This window comes from Chrysochloris asiatica, unplaced genomic scaffold, assembly GCF_000296735.1.
Source record: "Chrysochloris asiatica unplaced genomic scaffold, ChrAsi1.0 scaffold00022, whole genome shotgun sequence".
NCBI classification, from domain to species: Eukaryota; Metazoa; Chordata; class Mammalia; order Afrosoricida; family Chrysochloridae; genus Chrysochloris; species Chrysochloris asiatica.
In genome coordinates this window covers 10137946-10161650 of record NW_006408540.1, presented here as the reverse complement: position 1 = coordinate 10161650, position 23705 = coordinate 10137946, and the positions used below count along the sequence as shown (strand labels likewise).

At 36.4% G+C, this 23705-nt stretch overlaps 1 pseudogene; it reads right to left on the bottom strand.

The window, feature by feature from the left end:
* Nucleotides 1-22513: 22513 nt before the first annotated feature.
* On the bottom strand, nt 22514-23035 carry LOC102833734 (annotated as a pseudogene).
* Between the last annotated feature and the right edge of the window lie 670 nt (nt 23036-23705).

Genomic DNA, 23705 nt, shown 5'->3' with positions numbered 1-23705 from the left:
GTGGATGTTGTGGTCGTTGTTATGTGCCATCTTGTCACTTCCAGCTCACAGTGACCATGTGTAGGATTTCCAAGGAGCAGCTGGTAGATTTGAACTGCTGACATCATCCTTTGCAATTTGGTGCTGATCCTACAGTGCCAAACCAAAAGTCCCTTCAATGAATGGTGGTATGGAATTATGTATTTGGCAGTTATATAATGATGTAGCGTGGTGCTGCATGATCAGCACCAAACTGCAGACCACAAGGTCAGCAGTTCAAACCCAGCAGCTGCTCCTCAGAAAGCCTATGCAGCTTTGCTATGAGTTGGAACTGACTCAACGGCACTTAAGAATAACAACATTTTGTGATCTGATAAAACCAACCTCCACTTTGTGGTGTGCCCAATGCCTGTGGTAATAGTTCCATTTGGCAGTGAATTGTCTGCTATGTTAATGAGGCAGGATTATAGTAGGATATTTCTTCAGTCATCACACCCTATTGGAGGACGTGACTCAAGTAACAACCCTTAGTCCAGTTATCACCATTCACATCCTTGCACTGCAGATTGTCTGACAGGTAGTCCTAAAATCCAAAGAAGCTACAACTACTAGGTCATGAACCCCAAATAATTACATAACTTTCTCCATGAACGTTACATATGTACGTCTACTCTTATCTAGCCAAACGAACTAGACACAAAATGTTAACAAATGAAACACATTGTGTTTACTTACAGACAGTATTCAGTAGGATTAGGTCTATGATGAAGGATGCTGGTGCTGTTTGGAATTGTTGAGTAGATTCAACTCATCAGGACCCTATTGATAGAGTTGTTGTAGTTGTTATGTGCCGTGGAGTTGGTTCCGACTCATAGCGACCCTGCACAGGGTTTCCGAGGCTGTTAATCTTTACGGGATCAGAACACCTCGTCTTTCTTCCGCAGAGCAGCTGGTAGTTTCGAATTGCTGACCTTGCAGGTCACAGCCCGATTTGTAACCACTACGCTACCAGAGCTCCTTATTGATAGAGTAGAACTGCTCAATAGGATTTCCAAGGCTGGAATATTTACAGAAGCAGACTGCGTCTTCTCACTTATCACGAATGGCTGGTAGGTTTGAACTCTTCACCTTTCAGTTAGCAAGTAAGCACTTTAGCCATTGTACCATTAACACTTTTTATGTATTCCTGGCTCAAACAGATGGTCTAGGTAGAGATGGAGCTTTGAGTTCCCATAGATAGAGAATTAGGAAGATTCAACCCCAACTGCTTTCATACTCCAGCGATTCACTGTGTGGCACACAACGGAGATTGTTCTACCTGACCACCCAAGAAGCGGGTATGATAAGGCAGTTAGGCACCAGTGCAAATTTTGTTACCTTCACCTATCTATCTGTGTCTATTACTGGCCCTGTACATATCCATTTGGTCCCTATTGTTTCAAATCAGCTAGTTGTTGTTGTTGCTATTTAGGTGCCATTGAGTCGGTGCCTCATATTGACCATGCACAACAGAACGAAACACTGCCTAATCCTGGGCCAACCTCACAATTGTTGCCAAACTTGAGCCCATTGAGGCTGCCACTCTGCCAATCCATCTCACAGTGCTTCTTCCTCTTTTTCTCTGACCCTCCACCTTACCAAACATGATATCCTTCTCCAGTGACTTGTCCCTCCTAACAATATGTCCAAAGTATGAGAGACGAAGCTTAGCCATCCTGACCTCCAAGAAACACTCTGGCTGCACTTCTTCCAACACAGATATGTTGGATCTTTTGACAGTCCATGGCACTGTCACTATAATCCACCAAGGCAATAACTCAAATTAATCAATTCTTCTATGATCATCCTTATTCACGGTCCAACTTTAACATGCATATGAAGTTATTGAAAATACCATGGCTTGGGTCCGGCACAACTTAATCCTCAAGCTGACATCTTTGCTCTTCAACACTTTAAAAAGGTCTTGTTCAGTATATTTGCCAAATGCAATACATCATTTGATTTCTTGGTTACTGCTTCCTAAGTGTTGATGGTTGATCCAAGAAAACTGAAGTCTTTGACAACTTCAATATTTTCTCCATTGATAAGAATGTTGTTTATTGGTCCAGTGGTGAAGATTTTTGCTTTCTTTACATTGAGATGCAATCCATACTGAAGGCTGTTGTCTTTGATCTTCATCAGTAAGTATTTTAAGTCCTCTTCACTTTCAGCAAGCAAGATTATATCATCTGCATATCGCAGGTTGTTAATGAGTCTTCCTCCAATCCTAATGCCACATTTTTCTTCATATAACCTAGCTTCTCAGATTATTTGCTCAGCATACAGGTTGAATAAGTATGGTGAAAGAATACAGTCTTGTCACACACCTCTCCTAATTTTAAATCATCCAGTTTTCCCAAGTTTTGTTAGTAAAACTGCCTCTTGGCCCATGTACAAATTCCTCATGAGCACAATTAAGTGTTCCGGAAAATTCATACTTTGCAATGTCGTCTGTAGTTTGTCATGATCCACACAATCAAAGGCCTTTCTGTAGTCAATAGAGCACAGACAAACACTTCCTCTTTCAGTATCATTGGCTCTTGATCATATGCTACCTCTTGAAATGGTTGAACATCAATCATTTCCTTTTGGTACAGTGACTCTGTATTCTTTCCATCTTCTTTTGATGCTTTCTGCATCATTCAGTAATCTGCTCAGAGAATCTTTCAATAATGAAAGTCAAGGCTTGAATTTTTTGTTCCGTTTCCCAATCTTGAGAAATGCTGAGTGTGTTCTTCCTTTTTGGCTTTATGATTCCAGATCTTTGCACATTTCATTGTAATATTTGACTTTGTCTTCTCGAGCTGATCTTTGAAATAATCTATTTAGCTCTTGTACCTCCTCCATTTGCTTTTGCAACTCTACACTGGAGAGGAAGTTTCAGTGTCTTTTCTGACATCCATTTTGACCTTTTCTTTCTTTCTTGTCTTCTTAATGACTTTTTGCTTTCTTCATGTATGATGTTCTTGATATCATCCTACAACTCTTTGGGTCTTCTATCTTTAGTGTTTAATGTATCAAACCTGTTCTACAGATGATCTCTAAATTCAAGTGGGGTATATTCATATTTTGGCTCTCATGGACTTGTTTTCATTTTCTTCAGAATCAGTTTGAATTTGCATATGAGCAATTGATGGTCTGTTCCACAATCTGCCACTGGCCTTGTTTTGGCTGATGATATGCAGCTTTTCCAGCATCTTTCCACAGATGTCAATTTGATTTCTGTGTAATCCATCTGGCGAGGTCCATGAGTATAATTGTTTCTTATGCTGATTAAAATGAACAAATCAATAAAATGAACAAATCATGCAATCTCCTTGGAAACCCTATTTAGGGTTACTCTGAGTTGGAACTGACTCAAGGCCATTTAGCAGCAACTATATAAGGACTTCTGGTAGCGTAGTGGTTACAAATCAGGCTGCGAACTATAAAGTCAGCAGCTCGAAACTACCAGCTGTTCCGCAGGAGAAAGATGAGGCTTTCTGCTCCCGTAAAGATGTACAGCCTCGGAAACCCTGTTCAGGGTCGCTATGGGCCTGAACATACTCGACAGCACTAAACAACAACAACAACAATATATATATGTATGTGTGTGTATGTGTGTGTGTATGAGTTCTGGTTTCACCATTGCTTGAGCATCGGGCCCCTAAACCTAAAGGTCTATGGTTTGAACACACCAGCTGCTCCCCATGAAAAAGATGAAGCTGTCTTCTGTGGTAAAGATTCACAGCCTTGGAAACCCTGTGGTCAGTTGTGCTCTGTCATATTGGGTTGGAATTTACTCATAGGCAGTGGGTTTTGTTGTTTGGTTATATAGATATATGCTTGAATTGACTTAAATTGAGTGCTCAATATTTAGAGTGAACTTTGATGTTTATGTATTTATAATACAGTTTTCCTTAATGTTTTCAAGGGGAATAAGACCACATATTTTCTCCATGCGAAGAATAAAGGAATTACAACATTTAAACAAATCATAAATATGTGCTGTATTAACATTATGAACATAAAGTTATAATTATGGTAATTCATAAAATGTGCTTTCAGTAAGTGCTGACCAATTCTAAAAGCATTACTTGCTTTTCTGCCTACACATATTCTAAAATACAAGGCTTGCATATAATGTACATAATTGTTAGACAATTTCCCTTAACTTATTTTCACTTACAGAAATGTCAACAGAAATCTAACTGCTCTACTTATAGTTTTTCTTTAGACCCCTCTGAGCAAGTAGCACAGACCCTTCCTCTTGAGGACTGTCAGTAAACATTTGCTGACTATTTGACTGGCTTCATTGCTTTGTTTTAAGTGGCCACTGACTTAGAAAATGTGCCTTCAGGTGTGGATTTAATTAAATGAAGATTATTTTGTGTTAAGAAGAGAAAACTCAAAATTGATTTAAAACATGACATAAAAATTATAATTGCCATTTTTTTCTCATTTCAGATAAGCCATACTGTATTGTTAATGTCATTTATGAAAAAAGAAGTATTGGGGAGTATGAATTATCAAGTGATAAACATTGTGATCATCATCTGATTCAACCAATATTTACTTTGTATCTATTCTGCGTTCTTTATTTTATTTTTATTTTGTAGGCACTAGTTTTTGTATTAGAGTAGATAACTGATGTTATATCATCTACAGACAGCTCTCTATTACTCTGTTCTGTATTTTCAATATCATTTCAAAACAAAACAAGCAGAAAACATTAAGATGGCTCAGACCCAATTCCCATCAAACTAAATGAATGTTCATATTTTAACATTGAACTTTACAACTTTCTCAGAGAATGCTTGAACTGGTTCAGCAAAAATCTCCTGTGCCACTGAAAAAAGAAAATAGATAACACAGCTTTCTGATAAAAGTCTGAGTGAGGCATAACTCCTTCACACTCTCAGAATCTGTTGTAGTTTAAAAAAGAAAGAAAGGAGTTATAATCATATATGACACGCACACATGATACATATATATCACGAAGCTCATACACTGTTCCTTCCCCTAACCAAAATAGAAAACACTAAAACCAAACAAACACAAAAAATATAGAGTAACTTGTCTTCATTCACAGAAATTTTATTGAACAGTAGTCAAATTGCTCAGCAGTAGAGAACCTAGAATGTAAGCAAAGAAATAAATAACATGCTCTAAAAAGTAATGTCTACAAAACCATATTGTTCTTTTCTTATGACATTCATGTTAAAATTAATTTTCTATCCATGAGGACAAACTTTGGGAAATGCATGCTTTTGTTGTTGTTAAGTGCTGTCAAGTCAGTTCAGAATCATAGTAGCCCTGTATAGGGTTTCTGAGGAGTGGCTGGTGGGTTTGAACTGCTGACTTTTCAGTTCAAACTGACCTTGTGCTTCAGTGCTTGTCCTACAGTGCCCACCAGGATTCCTAGAAATGCATAGAAGTAAATATCAACAGTTCATTGTCAGTCTTATGCCTTTAATTTATCTTGCAAATGAATGAAAATTTAATAGTATAAAATGCTTTGCATACTTTATTACATTTGCTCTCGTAATCACCATAAAATAGATATTATTGGTTATCATTCCAAGCAAAAATCAAGTCATACCACTCTTTCCTAACAGATATAACAGTAAATTTTAGTTAGATTAATATTCAAATAAAAGAAAATAACCTATTAGAAATGCAATTTGCAAGATAGAATATACAAATAGGAGAAAAATATGAATGCAGATGAAATTACCATATTTCTAAAGATAGAATCTTCCAGAGAAGCATAAAGTTACTAGGACAAAAGATCTGGCCATATGTTGGAGTACTGATGTGGCACTGTAGAATAAGCACTGAACTGTTAACCACAAGGTTTGCAGTTCAAATCCACCAGCTGCTCCACAGAAACCCTATACAGGATCATTATGACTCAGAACTGACTTTATGGCACTTAACAACAACAACAAAAATGTGTGTGTGTGTGTGTGTGTGTGTGTGTGAACAGAAAGGTATTTTTAATACATGAGTTGTTGTTGTTCTTGTTGACCACCTCACAGCAACCCTGTATAGGATTTCCTAGTATTTTAAGTCTTCAAGGGAGCATAATCCTCATCTTTCTCCCATGGAGAGGGTGGTGGGCTCAAACTGCAGACCTTGAGGTTCACAGTTCAGTGCTTATCATATGGAGCCACGGTACTCCCAATATACCAATAGCTCTTATAAGCCCATAAAATATATTTTTATTGTTGTTAAATGTTATTGTTAAGTCACAACCCCATATTGGGCTTCCAAGGAGTGATTGGTGTGTTTGAACCACTAGCTTTTTGGTATTGTATGTATCTTACAGCACCACACCAGAAATTTTCATAAGATATAAAAGATCACTGATCAACTGGAATCCTGGAATGGCACTGTAGATTAATGTGCTAGACTGCAAAGTCATTTGAACTGCAAGGTCAGTGGTTCAAGTTAACCAGCCTCTCCTTGGAAAGCCTATACAGAGTCACTATGTGTCAGACTGACTCGACAGCATTTAACAACAACAGCAACCAAATGGAAAAGATGGTAAAGCTTATGACAAGAATACTCTGAGTACAAGTTATTATCTATTCAAATGTTCAGTAAGTATATGAAAAACTGAATCTCTTATTAATCAGGCAAAAACTAATAAATGCTAAACTATTTTCATTTATAAGATTGACAAATCATTTTAAACACTAATAACAGCAAGTGTTGGTCAGCATGGACATAATCAGCACTCTCATACATTGCTTGGAGTCCTGGTGTGGCTTGTGGATTAATGAGCTGGACCGCAACATCAGTTTGAACCACAAGGTCAGCAGTTCAAGCTCACCTGCTGCTCCTCAGAAATCCTACATGTGGTCACTATGAGTCGGAATCAACTTCATGACATTTAACAACAAAAAAAATGCCTATCGATGAGACAATGGCTAAGTAGATTATGGATTGTCCATAAATATCTGCTCTTATGCATCCAAGTATAATACATTTTGATTAATATATATATAATATATATATGTATTATATCTATATTATATCTATATCTATATCTATATCTATCTATCTATCTATCTATCTATATATATATATGATCATTATGTGAAGTTAGTTGCAGAATATATATACAATATATATTCTTACAAAGTCATTCTTACAAAAGCTAACTTTTGTGTGTAAATATATGTTCATATGTTTTATATGTTTATAGAGACATAAAATGATTTGGAAATATGCATAATAAAGTGTTAATAGTTTTCTTTTTTGGAGTGGAAGAGAGGAATGTGGAGGAGGCATTGGATGTGTTGAGTTTTACTGTGTACATCTTCATGTCATTCCTTGCAATTAGCATATTAAACTTTTGTGTTTTAAAACAGGATAATCCAGTAGAGCGTATTTTTAAACAGAAATATGCATACAACTTTAACAAACATTGTAGGATACAAGATACAGTTACTTATGGAAAAAAGGAGAAAATTGTCCCTTCTCCATTTCACATTTAATTCCATAGTAATTGAATAGACGATATCAAGCTTTACTAAGGTTTATGAAATCCCCAAAATTGCTGGAGAATCTTCGGAGGCAGGGATAGCTTCCTTTAAGGGCATTTCAGCCATTTGGATGAGAGCTAACAGATTGTGATTACTGGAACAATGTGATCTAGTCTCAGTGATAAAGTAAAGCACTGAAGTTCAGGGCAATAAATGTCACCTGCAATGACTTTATCAGTAAACTTATATTAAGAACATATTTGAGGGAAGAGTATTATTTCCCAGTATTTGATATCCAGGATCAAAATATTTTCTAATGTTTATTAGCACTACATCACTTGCTAAAAAAAAGTGACTTTGTTGATTTCAGAAATGTTTTTGCTCAGAACTATCACACAGTGCTATATTTGACAAGGGAGATTTTGGGATTTGGTAAAACCATAAAAGGTTTACATCAAATGGTTTGTATTTGTTTCTCTTAAGTCCTTGCTATCCTAAAGTGAGGCATCTGTATTACCTCCTTCCCCCAAAAAAGTTCATTTTATTTTTTCCTGAGTAGATATTAAAATAACTCAAGTATTTAAAATTAAATGTTAATTGTATAAAACCAACTATACTGATTATTTGAAGATGTTTGGTACTTAATAATCTCATTATTGTTGTTGGTTAATATAATTCTACTTGTTCCATAGCAAGAGAGAAAATGTACAGTTCTCATTAAATTAGATTAATACATATAGGACAATTACAGTAAATATTCTGAAAAAATCCATTTGTTAAAACATCAGCGTATGCAAACCTGAATTGAAACTAACTGCTGTTTATGTGATCCTCAAAGAAACTTTTAAGTCTTCATTCAGTTTGCACACTGACTTTAGCAAAGTGCTTATTTCCAAGTCTGTCTATGCATATTGGGACTTCCCCGCCACCCACCGGGTGTTATCATATTACTAATTAACTCTTATTTAATGCAAACTGTTAAATATATGTTTTGATAGGTTACAGCAACTCTTCATGTGGTATTTCCTGCTAGATTTCTGAGTACTATTTCTAATTTCTAATTGTTTTAATATGTTCCAAATGCACAACAATATTTGCAGTGTAGCTCACTCAAGACCCTATCAGTGACTGATAATATTCATTTCCATCTGCTTTTGTGCTAGACATAAAAAATTTACTGCACAAATATTATTAATTTAAATTACTACTATTTACTTCTGCCAATTTATTCCATTTGTATATTCTCCTAGTTGCATTTATTGTTGTTGTTGTTAAGTGTTCTGGAATCGGTTCCGACTCATAGCAACCCTATATGAGGTTTCCAAAGCATTAAATCTTCATGAGCAAAAAGTCTCATCTTTCTTCTGGGGAGTGGCTGGTGAGCTCAAACCTTGTGGTTCGCATACCATTGTTTATCATGTGGTGCCTTGGCGCTCCTTAGTTATTGTTGTTGTTAAATGCCATCAAGCTGGTTCTGACTCATAGCAATGCTATATAGGTTTCCTAAAGAGCGGCTGGTGAACTCGGACCGCCGACTATGTCTTTCAAAGCGACTTTGCAGTCCAGCGCATTAATCCGTAAGAACCACACCAGGACTCTTCTTAATAGCATAATGGTTGTTATCTGTTTTGTAGTTACACTGATGGTATGTACACTGCATAACATGAAGAAGATAAAATTTTATTAAGGTGCTCTGGTAGTAGAGTGGTTACGAATCGGGCTGCGAATCGTAAGGTCAACAGTTCGAAACTACCAGCTGTTCCGCAGGAGAAAGATGAGGCTTTCTGCTCCCATAAAGATTTACAGCCTTAGAAACCCTGTACAGGGTCGCTATGAGTCAGAACTGACTTCACGGCCCACAACAACAACATATTTTATTTGGACTTCTGGTGTGGCGCTGTGGATCAATACTGGACTGTGAACCACAAGGTAGGTAGTTCAAACCCACAAGCTTCTCTTTGGAAACCCTATACAGTATTGCTATGGGTTGGAACCGACTTGATGGCACTTAGCAACAACAACAACAACATACTTCTTCTGGTGTAGTGCTGTAGGATAAGCACTGGACCACTAACCACAAGATTAGCAGTTCAAACCCACCAGTTGCTCCTCAGAAATCTTAAACAAGTTCACTATTGTTATGCCCAGAATTCGGGGTCCCCAAAGACCACCAAGGAGCTGACACCGATGCAAGTGCACAAGGGTTGTTTATTCAAGCTCGAGCCCGGACTCTACCTCATCCAACACAGCGGATTAGGGATGGAGCCCCGAGCTCTTCATATGCAGGGTTTTTATAGAGTTTTCAAACAAGCTAGGGTTTCTCAGCTTTACAATCTTTGGATTGGTTAACAATTGGCAAACTATGAGATGTTACAGTTTAATTGGTTAGGACTGGTGGTCTTTTTTCTTAGGCTAGGGCAAAGGAAAACATTTGGCCTCTGGCCTTGAGCTGCCTGGCTATTTATACATATATCATTTTCTTGGAGCTACAGGATGTATATTTAAGCTTTAGCTTATATACAAAATGGATTCTTCTCTTTGGCCCTACACTATGAGTTGGAACAAACTCGATGGCACTTAACAACAACATACTTTATTTTTATTTGTTTGCATTTTTAACAGTCATCTCAAATAATGATAACGAATTATGTAGATATAGTGTATAAACCATATGTGAACCACAACAAGAGCCTTAGATAAATATTTATCAGCTAATTCACCACATTCTAGTTTAGACACAGGGACAATCTTCAGTAAATAGCAGTGTGAGAATTTCAAGTTCTTGTTTAAATTAAAAAAAATGAGACATTCGGAAAAACTTTCTTTCATTATTCTCTCTCAGAGCTTTCACCATTTTTGAGATCAGATCATAATTTGTTTCCTCCTGTTCTTAATATATCTAACAGGATCTACCAATTATTAGTTATACATTCCACAGTATCTCTATAACTAAAATTTGAAACGATTCCAGTAGAGTTAGTTAGAAATCTGTTTTTCTTTTTCTAGTTATAAGATACATGCATGTCAGTGTAGTCAATGTACAAATAAAGTCCTGAGGTTACAAAAATAAAATACAGCCTCTAGTCATTGTCCCTCAAAGAAGGAAGCCCTCAGGGCTAGCTGTCAGTTTGCATTGCAGTTAAAAAACAAAACAAAAAATAAAAGTTTCAGAAGCATTGGCTTTCAAGTAATAAGCACAAAAGAAACAGTAATATAAACCCATATCACAGAATTATCTTGATTTATCTGAGTAGCACAGATAGAATCACCTAAGGGGATTTAAAGTACAACCAAAACAGAGCAATGCTAAAGTCTCAAATTGGTTCTCACAATAGTTTGCAGCAAACATGCCTTGCTCAAGAAGGTCATAAACTGACTTTAATGGAAATCAGTAATTTGTCTACTGCATGTTGAACCATCTAATAGTTGTTTATGTTGATGTAATTGCTCCAATGAAATTGGAGGGAACAAGCCACATTTTTCCCGACAGAATTTTCTGAATTTACAGTGATCTTTGATTAAATTAGAGATGAATTATGAATTCTAGTGACTGATTACAAAATCACTTCAAATATTTTTGTTTGATAAACAACAAAGAGAGAAAACAATTACAAAAGAATGAATCCTGAAAAAAAAAAAATAAATAAAAGAGAATGAATTGTGCTCTTTGGAACGCTAATTACAGTGATGTGTCTCTTCTTCATTATTTTCATTTTTTGTTTTTTTCATAATCTGGGCTCAGGGAAATAGTTTTCTATTTCATTCAATCAAAATTATGATTATGAAAAATGAGCTTTCATGGATGAAAAGATGAAGAAATCTGACAATAATACATCAATAAGCTCCTTTTCAACATCATAGGCAACGTTCTCATTAATATAAGTGTGAATAAAATAATTAAATAAAAAATATAATAATGATGGAATCCAGGGATGGAAACATGCATCAAAATAATGAGATCATTTAAACAATTAGAATTATATTGTATGCCTTTAAAAATACCTCTCAAAAACAAGGTCAGAAAAAAAAAAATCCAGTTCTGATATTTCAAGGTAGTTAGAAGCATGTCTTAAAAGTTGCATGAGAAAAAAAAAAACTTAGTTTATAGCTCCAATATTATGCTACAATCATGAAGTTTTTTGTCCTAAATGACAAAAAATGAACACAAATAAAAAATCAATATAAATATCTGTTTAGAAATATTTAAGTTACTCTCTTTTGGTGTGGTGCTGGAGGATAAGCACTGTACTGGTCACTGCAAGGTGGGCAGTTCAAACCAATTGGCCATTCTTTGAAGCCCTTTATACAGTGTTGCTATGAGTAAGAACCACCTGGAAAGCAATCTACACTGCATAAGGATATAAGAGTAGGGTCATTAAATAGACATGTTTTTGTTAAGTGTGTTGAGTTGGATTCAACTCACAGAGACTGTGTGCAAGGTTTCCAAGGAGCAGCTGATGAATTTGAATCACCGGCCATGTAGTTCAAACCAACCTTGTGGTTTAGGGTTTTATCCCACAGTGCCACATCAGGACTTCATTAAATAGACTGATAAGACCTTATGTGTTACTGTTGTTATGCACAGTCCAGTTGGTTACTACTCATAGCAACTCTATTTACACTGCCAAGTCCTACACCTTCTTCACAATTGTTATGTTTGAGCACATTGTTGCTGCCATTCTGTCAATCCATCTTCTTGAAAGTCTTAATTTTTTTTCAATTATCCTCCACAATAAGACCTTATAGATATAAAAAATCATTTATATATGCTATCTAAAAAGATTTTTTTAAAGTTCCATATTGTTGTTGTTGTTATGTGCCGTGGAGTCGGTTCCAACTCATAGTGACCCTGTACAGGGTTTCTGAGGTTATAAATCTCTACGGGAGCAGAAAGCCTCATCTTTCTCCTGAGGAACAGCTGGTAGTTTCCAACTGCTGATCTTGAGGTTCACAGCCCGATTCGTAACCACTATGCTACCAGAGCTCCTCATAAGCAAGGTATAATAAAATAGACCGCATCTATACTCCAAATGAACATTAAAACAATATTTAAAGACCATACTTGTGAGCTGCACTGCACTAGAACTATAACCCAAAAATGATCATTGAGGCTTAAATCATCAAAAGATTTTGAACAATATGTATAGTTCTATAATCCAGAATAACTAAAAATATCTAATATACTACCTTTAAAAAAAATCTTCAAAACGGTTTGGATTGTGTCTTAGTTCTATCATATAAGTAACAAATAATATTCACCAATATAAATTTTCAAACAGAGAGAAAAATTCTCGGTAAGTACTGAAGTCATCAGAATCTCAACTCCACTCCAATCTTGTTTATCTGCGTCGTTTGAGGAAGGACCGGTGAGGAAGCTAGTGTGTCTTGAACCTACTCTAACTTTGACTGCTGTGTGGAGGATCAAAGCATCGCAAGGCTATGAAGGGGAGGTAATTATGAACATGTTGAAGTGATGGTGTCTGGAAACAAGATGGTAGCTGTAGAATTGATGAGCTAAGGCTAGGAGCTGGATATATATTGAAGATAAAACTAATTTTCTTTCCTGAATAATGGGTATATGAGAGAAAAAAAGGAACAAATGACTTTGCATGTCTCATAAAGTAAAACCTAATCCCTTTACCTATGGATACATATGAGTAGTCCCTGCTTTGTTGGTCAAAACTCATTTCCTTTTCTTTTGAACTAGTTCCTTATACTTTGACTTCACAAAACTCATAACTCAGGGTACTCTCAGTTTTCCTGAACTGGGATTATTTGGATTAATATTTCTCAAAAATTTTTCCTTAGTTCTTATTCTGGTTGTTGTTGTTGTTATTGTCGCTGTTTTTAAATCAACATGTAGGTCTCAGAACAAATGTAATTTCTTCAGTAAAGACTTCCATGATCACCCTATAAAAGCAGGCTTCTTAATACACTCTTCCTTTCCCTTTCTCCCACATTCTTCTCCATTGCTGCACATTGTTTTGTTTCTTTTGTAATACCTTTATTTTGAAATAATTTAGTCATAGATTTTGCTGCTTACCATGTGTTCTTTGTCTAATCAAATTTCTACAAGTTCCATGAGGGCATAAACTAACTGAACATTATTGAGCTTTTGCTGGGAGTTTGACCTACAATTGGTCCTTTTAAAACATTTGAATTAATAAGTAATTCCAAGCAAATACAAGTAAACTTTTCTTCAGTAAATGAAAAAAACAACAATTAGCTGATTAGTTATAGGGTAATCTGACTATTTAAATGATGGAGAATCTTTATCTTAATGTTTTACTAAACTTTGAAAGAGTAAAAAAACATACACAGTCATGTGAGGATGAGACAAGAATAACAGTTAGTTGGGTATATTTTACTTTGCCCTTTAGGCATACCTTTGTCTCATGCCTTGAGATTTCAACCTAAATGATGACCTTAAGGATTCTCTTATCTTTAGAATTTATTTTAGGTATATCTAATCATGAATGTAATTTGCCTGGAAACGTTAAATTGGGGTATATATTCTATTTATTTATTTACTTATTTCTATTTAGCTTCACTATAGGCTGATTGCATCTTTCATTATGACTGACTCCATGTCTTGGGAACTGCTCCCATCCTTTGTACTTTAAATAAAAAATGGTAATATGTTGTTGTTATTAGTGCCATTAAGTTGTTTAAGATTCATAGAAACCCTGTATAGGGTTTGAGGAGCAGCTAATGCATTCAAACCACCAACCTTGCAGTTTAAACCAATCTTGTGGTTCAGTGCTTATCATACAGCATCACATCAGGACTCCAAAGGTAATATGTCATTTTTGTTAAGTGCCGTTGATACTGTATAAGAGTGTCCACTGGAGCAACTGGTGGATTTGAACTGCCATCCTTGGGTTTGTAGTCCAGTGTTGATCCTGCAGTGCCACACGAGACTTCCAAGGGTAATATTGCTGCTGTTGTTGTTCAGTGCCATTGAGTCGGTTATGACCCATAGCAACCCTGTTTTCGAGGATCAGTTGGTGAGTTTGAACCACCAAGCTCTCTGTTCAAACTGACGTTGCAGTCCAATGCACCAAAACAGAAGTCCAAGGGTACTGTAAGTGTCCCATTTTTAAAGGATTAGAACTTAACTACATCTTATTTCTATACTTCACGTCCAAATTTATATGTAGTTTCTGAATTAGGTTTTTCAAATTACTCACTTTTCACATCCCATCTTTTTCTCTACCTGGATTCCAACTGAAGAGTCATATAAACTAGTATATTTCATTTTACATATTTCTGGAGCAACATCCTTATTATTATAAAGTGGCATCGAATGGGTTCCAACATAAAGCTACCCTGTATAGGGTTCCTGAGGCTGTAAATCTTTACAGGAGCAGAAAACCTTCTCTTTCTCCCACAGAGTGGCTGGCAGAGTCTAACTAATGATCTTGCAGTTAGAAGTGTAACTTATAATCAACTACGCTTCCAGGGCTATGTGGAAACTTCAAAAAATGTATGAAAAAATGGAATTAAAAGATAATGGAACTTAAACATTGGCTACCTAAAATGTGGGAACAATAAAGGCACACATTGACTTAGCTTACAAGTTTTCAAAACAAAGTTTAGTTTGAGTATATGGAGGAGGACAGAGTCCCCAGTGACTAGTTTTCATCTTGTTTAGACAGGTCTGGTGAAAACAGATGCGATAAGGTTCTTTGATTCAATTGTGAGTAATTGTTATCTTGACAATTGCAACCGTCACAACTGTAAAGGTAGAAGTTTTGTAGCAAAAAAAAAAAAAAGGGGGGGGGGAATAGTTAAACTTACAGACCAGAAACAGAGGCTCCTGGGACCATCAAGGGAGAAGAGCATGAGCAGAATGTGGGACCGTATATCCAGAGAAGCAGCAAAACCAGAGATGGAGGCAGAGATGAGGACATGAAGAGAGAGAGCAGCTAAGGACTCTAGACTCATGGAAAGAGAAAGACTGAGTGCTGGCTGCCAGGAGGCAGGATTGCAGACTGTGCCCTTTGATTATTTAAATGAATATATATTTCTAAGTGTTTTTGTGTGCCTTCCCTTCCCCTAAAAAACAAAATAGTGGGAATAGAAATAAATACTGTTGAATGATGATTCATGGAGTTCATAATCATTGCAATAAAATAATGAGTGTAAAACCAAAGTTCTCCCATGTAAACTATCACTCAATTCACAGTGAAAACATTAAAAAAAAAAAAAAGGTAATGGAGTTTTTTTTCACAAACTTTTTAAGCTCCCTTTATATTTTCAGCATCAATCGAGTGCTTGGTAGAAGATATTCACTTCATTCATTTTTTGAAGATACAGACTCAGCTAATCCATACCACAACTCCATGAGGTGGATTTAAGTATCATATTCACCTCATTTTATAAATGAAGTCAGGCTCAGTGAGTTAGCCAAAAAGACAGCAGAAATGCTAATATTGGAGCCCAGGAGGTCTTGCTCTGGGCTATCTATGCTCTTTCACCCCATCCTTAACCTTCACCAAAAAGTTAATGTTACAAACCATAGTGTACAAAGTTAGTCAGCTAAAAAATGCAAGGTCAAATAAGTACTCTCAAAATAACACAGAAATAGTATCTATCTTGTTTAAATAATTGCAAAATTTTATCAGGGGATTTTTTTTTTTTTAATACAAAAAATGGAGAAACTATATGTGACTCTTAGCTTATTTATATGAAGCTAATTTTCTTTGAATTATTTACTAAATTAAGATAAAAATCAACCCACACTCACCATAGAATAGTCTCACCTCAAACTTCACAAGTGACTCTGATATCTATCTGGAAGAATATCTGAACAAATGAATATATACAATTATAAACCAAAAAAAGAAAAGTGTAACAAGATAATGGATTAAAACATACTACAAAATGTAATAAAGATGTTATCTGCGTGAGGGGAAAAAAATTTACTCAATGAAGAAAACTTCAACTGCTGAGATAACACATATTTTCACTAAAATGCTTTGGACCAATATTACATCCAAATAAAAACAAATGAAGTTTGTTTTATTAAATAGTAACAAGTTAAAAATAAGTAAATAAATAAAATGCATCTGATAGTTAGATATAAAATAAATAAATAAAATAATTAAAAGAAAACAAATGTATATATTATTATCATCTGCTACAGACAATAATTTTCTATGTCTCTTATGGATTGAATTGTGCCCCCCCCCCAAAATATTTGTTGTAATTTCTGTGGTGCTATAGGATAAGTACATGACCACAAGATTGGTTTGAACCACAAGTTCGACAGTTCAAACTTAGCAGCTGCTCCTTGGAAACCCTATACACTTAACTACAACAATATATGAGACACTGAAATCATTTTCATCTATTTCAAGAATTTCGGAAGACAACTAGCTGGCCAACTCATAGGAAGAGATCCATATTTGTGTTCATTCTAAAGAGATGTTATCCAATAGAATGCAGACATCATCAGGCAATATCATTAATGTCACATGGAAATAAAACTCTGCCGAGGATAATTTAAAAAATAACTTTAGTAACAATACATCAACAGGGAACTATCAGGATTCAAGCAGGGTTTCAGAGGACACCGAACAAGGGATATCCTTGCGTCATCAGATGGATTTTGGCTGAAAGCAGAGAATACCAGAAATGTATATATGTATGCTTTGTTGATTATGTGGATCATGATAAACTAGGAATGACATTTCAAAGAATGGGTATTCCAGAACAATTAATTGTACTCATGAGGAACCTGTGTATAGAGTAAAAGGCAGTCATTTGAACAGAACATAGGGATACTGAATGGTTTATATCAGGAAAGGTGTGCATCAGTGTTGTATCCTTCCACCATAATTATTCAAATTGCATAATGAGCAAATAATCTGAGAACCTGGATTATATGAAGAAGAACACAGCATCAGGGTTAAAGGGAGACTCATTAACAATCTATGATATACAGATGGTACAACCTTGCTTGCTGCAAGTGAAGAGGACTAAAAATACTTGCTGATGAAGATCAAAGACCACCACTTCCAGTATGGGTTGCACTTCAATGTAAAGAAAACAGAAATACTCAACATTGGGCCAATAAATAACATCATGATAAATGGAGAAAAGATTGAAGTTGTCAAAGACTTCATTTTGCTTAGCTCCATTATCAACACTCATGAAAGCAGCTGTCAAGAATCAAAGGGCATATTGCATTAAGCAAATCTGCTGCACACGACCTCTTTAAAGTGCTCAAGAGCAAAGATGTCAGTTTGAGGACTAAGGTGCACTTCACCCAAGTCATTGTATTTTCAATAGCCTTATATGCATGTGAAAGTTGGTAAATGAATAAGGAAAATCACAGAATCTATGCATTTGAGTTATGGTGTTAGAGATGAATAATAAAAGTACCATGGACTGCCAGAAGAACTATCAAATCTGTGTTGGAAGTAATATAACCAGAATATTCTTTAGAAGACAAGTTGCCAAATTTGTCTCCATATTTTGGACCAGTCCTTGCAGAAGGCCATCATGCTTGGTAAAGTGCAGGGTCAGTGAAAACCAGAAAGTCCCCCAATGAGATGAATTGGCACAGTGCCAGCAGCAATGGGTTCACATGTATCAGCACCTGTGAGGATGGCATAGGACTGGGCTGTGTCTTGTTCTGTGATGCATAGGATTGCTATGGGTCTGAAGTGACTCAATGACACCTAACAGTAACAATGAGCAAAATGGAATACTGGTGTGGTGCTGTAGGATAAGCACTGGACTACTAACCAAATGGTCAGCAGTTCAAACCAACCAGCTTTTCATCAGAAATCACTGTGAGTCAGAACCAAATTGATGGTACCTAACAACAATGACAACATTGGCAAAATATTGAATGACACAGGAAGCATTAAAAGAAGATGAACAGAGTACATAGAGTAGCTATTCCAAAAAGTATTGCCAAATATTCAAACATCACAAGAGGTACCATATGATCAAGAACTGATAATACTGAGGGAAGAGATCCAAGAAGCACTGAAGGCATTGGAAAAAAACAAAATGAGGTTCCAAGAATTGATGGTATACATATTGAAATGTTTCAAAAAACCAGTGTAACTGGAGTTACTCACTTGTCTATGCCAAAAAAATTGGGACACATATTTTCAGGTGGGACCAGTCCCTGGAGAAGGACATCATGCTTGGTAAAATGGGGGAAGGGTAACTATAATAGAAAGACCCCCAATGAGATGGATTGGCACAGTGGCAGCAGCAATCAGCTCAAATGTAGCAATGATTGTGAGGATGGCACACAACTGGGCAGTATTTCGTTCTGTGTGGACAGGGTCACTATGAGTCAGAACTGACTTGAGGGCTCCTAACAACAATTGCAACAAACTGTGAGCATACAATGTTTGTTTGTTAAAGCCTTCCATTCATGGTGTTTCTGTTACAGCAACACTAGAGAACTAAGATAATGCCTCAGAAAGAAATTGTGCCTGAATTGGTTGCACAAACCCTTTATCCAGTTTTTGTTTTGGAATTTCAAAAACTATTCATTTGCTTTAGAATCAACACTCTCTCCATTTTATATATTTTCATTATTTTCCTGGGTTATTCTCTGCATAATATTGTATGCAATGTTTTGATTTATAAATGCGTCAATTTATGGAAATAGATAGCAATTTTGTTATCCAAAATCACTAAGTCAATAATTTAAGGACTTAGGTCAAAACTGGTTGTGACAAATGTTTTTGAAACAAACAAAAATACTACCACATGGCAATGAGATTTATTAACAAATCCATGGTAATATGATTTCAAATCAAAACAAACAAATCCTAAAACAGACAATTGTTCTTACATTCTTTTGCAACTCCTGGTTTCTAATTATGTTTTCTCAATCATATTTCTCAAGAGTTATTATTCTTTTGTTGTATATTTTGCCTCCACTTCTTATGTAGAACTGAGTAGTTTATTCCAACCATGACTGATTCATTTCCTTGCTTCAGTTTAAACAATTTGTGAATAAGTTAGTCAAATGAAAAGTCCTTTTTCAATGCTCCATTTCACACAACATCTTAGTAGAGTTTAACAGAGCTGACCACGTCTTCCTTCTTTAATCCCATTATTTTCCTTGGCTTTTTTAGCACTTTCTCCCACTATTTTAGTTGTTGTTGTTGTGGAGTGCCGTCGAGTTGGTTCTGACTCATAGCGACCTTGTATAGGGTTTCCAAGGAGCAGCTGGTGAGCTTGAACTGCTGACTTTGCAGTTCAAACGGCTTTGCAGTCTGGCGCGTTAATCCACAGCACCACACCAGGACTCCACAATATTCTAGTGTGTTGTTGTTGTTATGTGCCCTGGAGTCGGTTCCGACTCCTAGCGACCCTTGTACAGGGTTTCCGAGCCTGTAAATCTTTATGGGAGTAGAAAGCCTCATCTTTCTCCCGCGGAACAGCTGGTAGTTTTGAACTGCTGACCTTAAGGTTCGCAGCCCGATTAGTCACTCTTTAATTTGTAGAAAGATTGTTTTCAACCTTCAAGTGCTACACCCTTAACTCTTCTCACTCCATTGTCTATCACAAGAAAGTCTCTTTCAAGTCACAACTATGATTTCCACTGATAAATCAAGGATTTGCTATTTTATTTTCAGCTGAGATTTCTTTCTTAAGGTTCAGATTTGTATTTTAACTATCCTACAGTAATAGTTCAATATCTCAAAATATCTCCAAACAAACAAAGAAAGAACTAATTACATGATCTTCCTTTCTCCACTTTCTTTCCCAAAGCCTGGGATTTTCCTTAGTTTTTGGTCACAACCATTGGCATACCCCTTGTCAGAACTGACTCAACAGCATTTAACCACAAAACAATTTATAAGAACAGAGGTCATCTGTAACAACGTTTTCTTTACTGTCATATATCTGATCCATTACATTGCCCTTGTAATTGAATACTCTTCATCTTTGTTGAAGCCCTCTGGTCTTCTCCATCTTTAATATTAAACCCAAATCTCAGTTACATCTATTTATATGTGTATACAATAGGCTCCGAGTCATTTTCCTATTAATGTACTGCTCTTACTCAGATATGTTGTTGCTGTTGTTAAGTGCCATAGAGTTAGTCCTGACCCATAGCAAACCTGTACAGGGTTTCTGAGGAGTGGCTGCAGAGTTTGAACCTCCAACCTTAGGATTCAAACCAACCTTTTGGTGCAGTGCTTATCCTACAGTGCTATACCAGGACTACTACTTAGATGTACTATTATTTTTATAAAATCTTCTCTAGCATACACCAGTTGGTTATAGTTGTATAGGTTGTGTTTTGAACAATTTTAGGGGGCATCCTTCATTCAATGGCTTTGGTCATATATGTAGACTTTTGAAAAATATCCAGCGGAGAACACTTAAGTGTCTTTAAGAAATTACCCTTTTTTTGTCTGATTTGAAAAGTTGCCCTTTGTTTTAGTAGTAGATTGCCTACTTATGCTTTTGATTAAAGCCACTTACTTCCTCTTCATTTATTTTAGAATAAGTTATACAATGCTAAAAATGCACCAGAGATGTCACACATGGGCTGGTTTGGTCTTTCTGTAATACTTCATTTTACACCATAGTCACTTTATTCTTTTCATATCAGTCATCGAGACATTTTTCAATATTCCAAATTATCGTCTACCTCCTGCCATACTATCTCACCTGCTATTTCTTTTAATGAAGTGTTTTCCTCTCTTTTTTCACTCAATTAACTTCTACCCTTACTTCATGTCTCACCTCCATTTCAAGTTCTCCTGAAAACTATTCCTGAATCACCTATCTAGGTCAGATTTATGACAGTTATAATTTCAAAATTGTATGTGGCTATTTGATCAGTGTATGTATTCCCTACTGAACAGAAACAACCATGAGAAAACACAGCCATGTAAATTTTATACAGAAACAGCCATGAGAAAAAGCAACCATGTAAATTTCATATAGCATTGTATCTCCAGTTCTGGATCAGAACCTGGACTCTAGCTGTTGTTGTTAAGTGTCATCCAGTTGCTTTCCGACTCATAGCAATCCTATATAGGGTTTCCTAGGAGGAGCTGGTAAGCTTGAACCACCAACCTTGGTTCAAACCGACCTTGCAGTCCAGTGTATTTACCCGCAACACCACACCAGGACTCCTTGACTGTAGTCATAAACCAAACAATTAATGCCAAATTGATTCAGACCCATGGCAGCCAGGGTAGAAGTGTGCTCCATAGAATTTCCAATGACCGATTTTTCAGAAGGAGATTGCCAGGTTTTTCTTTCAAGGCACTCTGGGTAGATTCAAACTGTGAACCTTTTGCTTAGCTTCCAGTACTTAAATTACTCTTATAACACTGGAACTTCCTCAAATATGTAAGTATTCAATAAATACTAAAGAAAACAAAGAAGGCAAACAAGGCAGGGAGGAAAGAATGAAGAAAAAGAGATAGAAAGCTGGAAGCAAGGAAGAAAGAAAGGAAGAGTAAAAGACAAGGAACTAAATAGGGGATTACGTAAACTGTTGGGGGCATGGCCAATGGAGATGATAAACTGAATTATTTAGAAATTTTTATTAGAAGTTTTCTGGTAATATGGCATTTTTTAAATTTTTTTTTTGAGTGACATCACCAGATTTTATAAAACACAGAATGACGATCTGCTGTCAACTAAAACCCAGAACCACCAGAGTGAGGTCTGGTGCTTATGGCGATGGGGGATGGCATGTGCTTGTCTACGGAGCTATCCAGGTTGGGAGGGGCGTGGCAATGCATGAGAAGAGGGAAACCAGGCCAGGCCAAGGGCGAGTGGGCAGCAGCCTTGGGACCCTCTTCTCCATGTGCTCTGTTCTTATGGGCTCGAGTTCTGTTTAGGGGGACATAAACTATCCGTGGGTCATTTGACACAGAAGTGAACATCAAAGACCACTGTCAAAGGGAGAAAAGAATCGAGGTTGCTTCTATAGCTATGGGGTTTGGGGGGGGGGGGAGTTCAGAAGGTCCTACAGGCTGGAGTTACGCGTGGTTTCTAGGAGAGTGGAGGCTGTTTTAGTAAGGGCTTGTCTTGTTCATGATGCGCAGGAACTCTTGCTCACTGACTTCACCGTCACCGTCTTGATCCGCCTCATCAATCATTTCCTGCAGTACCTCATCAGTGAGGTTCTTGCCCAACTCCTTGGCAACGCGTTTCAGATTTTTGAAAGAGATCTTGCCAGTTTCATCGTCGTCAAAGAGCTTGAAAGCTTTCAGGATTTCTTCTTTGGTATCTTTCTCAGACATCTTCTTAGTCATCACCGTCAAAAAGTCATTGAAGTTCATTTTTCCTGTACCTTCCATATCAATCTCAGTGGTCATTTTCTTGACCTCTTCTTCCCTGGGCTCAAAGCCCAGGGCCTGCATTGCCACCTTAAGCTCTTTGACATCAATGGTGCCAGTCCCATCCGTATCAAAGAGATCAAAAGCTTCACGGATCTCCTGTTTCTGCTCATCGTTGATGTCAGGCTTGGAGCTCATCCGCTTTCGTTGGCTTGAAGTTGATGCCACGCTAGCCTTCTTAAAGCTGGAAGCCATAGCTGATGGACTCTATGGCCTGTTGTTAGGGCAACGAACGTACACATTTACTCGGCGTCGATCTCATCATTCGGTAATACGGCATTTTGGTAGTTCATTATTTTTCTTAAAATTCAAAGTGCAGAGAACAAAAATGAGTAAAGATTTGACTTAATGAAGTATACAAAGTGATTTTATTTTTAAATCATGAAAAAGAATCACAAAATTATTCATAAAACAGGGATTTTAAAGTTTACATTTCACATCATGCATTTTGAAGGGTTTTTTTTATTTTGAATTTTATCTAAACATATTGTTGACAATGGACTGGGTTTAACTACTTAACACATTACATATGTTTCATTTTCCCATTAATAATATAACTATATAAATTTTCCTAAGGAGACTTTCATTAAAATTTTAGATTTCAGCAACTGGAACATTAATAATAGGTGAATATATCTTTCCATTATCTATTTTGGTTTCACTAAATTAGTAAGAATATTGAATATGAATGATAATCAATATTAATAGATACTATTGAAATAAAAGAATCTTGGTATGGTGCTGTTGTGTAAACATTGCCCTGCTAACCACAAGGTCAGTAGTTCAAATCCACCAGCCACTTCTTGGAAACCCTATGCAATATAGCTATGCATCAGAACTAACTCAGTGATACTTAACAACAACA